The sequence below is a fragment of the Triplophysa rosa genome, linkage group LG9, assembly GCF_024868665.1.
Source record: "Triplophysa rosa linkage group LG9, Trosa_1v2, whole genome shotgun sequence".
Lineage (NCBI taxonomy): Eukaryota > Metazoa > Chordata > Actinopteri > Cypriniformes > Nemacheilidae > Triplophysa > Triplophysa rosa.
Window position 1 is genome coordinate 947,520 of NC_079898.1, and position 3,473 is coordinate 950,992.

Genomic DNA, 3,473 nt, shown 5'->3' on the forward strand with positions numbered 1-3,473 from the left:
TAAGTCCACGAGACCGCAAGTGCGCCATTTGGGACAGGGCCAACGTTGACGTGACTGCTTGATTGGCGTCGCTCCGTTGAAGCTCACTTCAGATAAAAGATGTAGAATAATAAACCTCCACTCGCAGTCGGGAAGAGAAAGCTTCTACTTTTTTGAGGGGTAATTTTCTCTCTCTATATATCTATCTGTAGCCGGTTTAAAGCTACCCCTCTGCGTTGTGTGAAGAATAAAGACTGGAGCTCTGACCTCCTGCAGACTGCCTGCATGAGTTGTAAAATGCAGTAATTAATCGTTGCATAACATGTAGTGCATATTTAATCAGCCTTCTCCTCGCTCCGCTCAGACCTCCCGCGGACTGAAGCGAGTTCACAATACACAATCCCATTTACAATAATAAAGAATATCAAGAAAATAATAATTAATTTCACATCGGATATAACAACAGTTAGAGAAATAATACAATATATATCTATATATCTCCAAATATACATTGACACTAACCGAGCTCATATAATATATATCTTTAAATCACCCTTATCCAAACAAATTCGATTGAACACATATAACAAAGAAATCACAAAACCAATTCATAACCATACCTGCATATGAGTTGTAAAATGCAGTAATTAATCGTTGCATACTATGTAGTGCATATTTAATCAGCCTTCTCCTGTCGAACATAGAAAAAGTATCAACAGACACGCTTCACAGGCCGACTCTCACATTAGCATTTAGCACCACATGCTACTGCATTCACTCGATTAAACTTTCACTTATGCAGGAAAAACATCTTTAAAAGGAAAGATTACATACTTGTGCATACTCGTTTACATTTTAACGAAACCGATCACTTAATTAGTGATTATTTTCACTTATAACACTCTTTTGAGCAGGAGTACACACAATACATACCTCGCTCCGCTCAGACCTCCCGCGGACTGAAGCGAGATCGCGCAGCGCGCCAGTGACGTCACAACTACAAACACAAAACTCAGGAAAACATAAAAAAAATCTCTTTTCTTTTCTTATACACATATGTAACAGAAAACTTTTTCTAATGTTGATTTTGTGTGAATTTAAAATAAAACACAAGTTATAGTCAATACCTGTTACATATCCACTATATTTATCAACTCCATGTCGGGGCTTTTGTATTCCTTGCGTAAACTATTATTAGGCCTGGTTCTGGGGTGCTAGAGGTCTCGATGAAGATGAGTGACAGCTTTTTAGTAATTATAAAGGGAGTGCTTGTTGTGCGGTTTCTGTGCTATATAATCCAATAAGAATTGTATAAAACTTGCTTTTCATGCTGCTAAAACCAACGGCCACATATACGCTGCAAAGTTTTGGGAATTACATCGGCATATACATGCGGGATTCACTCTTGAAACAGCTATGACTGACATATTGATAGTCATACTGTAGTTAGTTCCTGAACAAAGCAGACTTTAGGACTGAAATGGTTGAATGGTCTGCTGACTGACAGACTCACTCATAACAGTCCCTTGCAGCCACCTACTGGACGTAACTATGTAAACTGCACTGAAATCGTTGAAAAATCCCCACAACACTAACACACAGACTGACAGCCGGTCTTGTCACAATTTATATTTTTAATATCTAATAAACTATTCTTGCATTTAAACAAGTCTTTTGGAACGAACATTATTATCACAAAGTGTCAATCATCCAGATATTTTTAGGGAAAATAGTAAATACTACATTGGTAAATAATGCTAGAATTATTCTGTTGGATGTACACTACTGTTCAAAAGTCATTTCTGTTCACCAAGCCTGCATTGATTTGATCCAAAATAGAGTAAAAGAAGCCTGTTCTTTTATTTAAGCCTGTTTTTAATAAATAGTATATAATTATGCATATTATGATCAAATATATTGTGTATTTTGTATAAATTGTATATTGCGAGACTAACCCCCACCCCCACCAAAAAAAAATCTTATGGGTGGGGACCCCCCATAAGACCTGACTCAATTCGAGCCATGGGCCTAAGCTTACGGCCGGCTCACTGCCTCTCACTGAACGGTACAGACGCTGAGAAAAGTGCGCCCATGCTGGCAAGCGATATCTCACGCTCGAGTGCAGCAGTGGCGGCGTGAAGTGAACAGAGGATAGAACAACTGAGAAAAAACAAGATGATCTGGAGATATAATAAAGAGAGAGAAGAAGAGAGATGACAAAGAGATGAACAGAGAGACAAACTGAGAGAAGAGAAAGAAGAGTTCTATCAGGACCACTGTCGTCAATTATTTAGCGATAGCATATATTTAGTTTGGCGGAATGAATCTGTTCTGGGCAAACTTTCTGCCCGTCCATGCAGCCTTACATGGACATAGCAGGAGCGCAGCAATACATGTCCCACAAAACAAAATCATTCCCCAAACAAATAAGCATGTCTAAATAGCATAAAGAACATGCCTCATTGTGCAGACACTGGGTTAGCAGTACGGCAATTTGCACAAGTTGGGTGAGCAAGCTGTTAAGTGCCAAATGGGTTAAATTATCTGTAAGCTGTCAGAAGAAGCATACACCCTGCAAAATAGCACTAGAGTTACATGAGCAATTGTTGACAAGACAAATGGGTTAAACTAGCAGTTAGGCTGGCGGGGAAGCATACACCCTGGAACAAATAGCACCGGAGTTATAGGAGCAAGTTGTTAGCAAACTGAAGAGGTTGAACGAGCAGTAAGCTGGCAGGGGAAGCATACAGTCAGCAACGAATTTTTGCAACAGTCTGAAAAACTCCCTAAACAAATGCAATCAGCAAAACAGTCTTTACAACAAAGATGGAAGGTCACCCCTACACTCTAACAACAGCAGCAAGATTGTTTACAATAGGTACAAATATGAAACATCATATAACTTAAAAAGATGTATAATGGAGTTTTAGTCTGCAGGCAGAGGGAGAGTCCACAGAGCTGACCATGCAGCATGTGACCCAACAAAAGCTCCCTGTCAGTAGTATATATGCGGGTCATAGTGTCAAAATGATTGACAGGTATGATTGATGGGGTCATTGACCTTTGCAGAGGGGGAGGGGTGAATTACTTCCGGACCACCCACGTTGCGAGGGACTGCCCACTTTGCGTTGACCTTTGACCGTATCCGCCCCTTAGTGTGGTACCGCCCACGTCGCGTTGAACTTCTGACCGTGCCCTCACGTCCCATTTTTCCGGGGCATGTATTAGGGCATGGTTTAGGATGTATTGCTACATATCTTTAGCATGAATGAAAATATGTAATTTAAAGGAGATGATGAGATCATTATTAATACGCAATCATTGGTTATTTAAACACCGTTTAAAAATAATAATGAATAAGACAACAACTACACAAACACTGTTTGAATAAACAAACAGGTTTAAATGAATAATCATGTGATTAAATAAATAAATAAAGCATCTATTAAATAAGTAAAGAAGTAATTATATAATTACAGATTACCTGATGTTTT

General features: G+C 39.1%; 1 long non-coding RNA gene across 1 annotated transcript; it reads right to left on the bottom strand.

Annotated features, from left to right (window-relative positions):
• Positions 1–297: 297 nt before the first annotated feature.
• Positions 298–3,029, bottom strand: LOC130558882 (uncharacterized). Its single transcript, XR_008963511.1, has 2 exons — positions 913–3,029; positions 298–670 (listed from the first exon to the last, which is right to left on the bottom strand). It is a non-coding gene; the product is annotated as an uncharacterized LOC130558882 (long non-coding RNA).
• Positions 3,030–3,473: the final 444 nt, after the last annotated feature.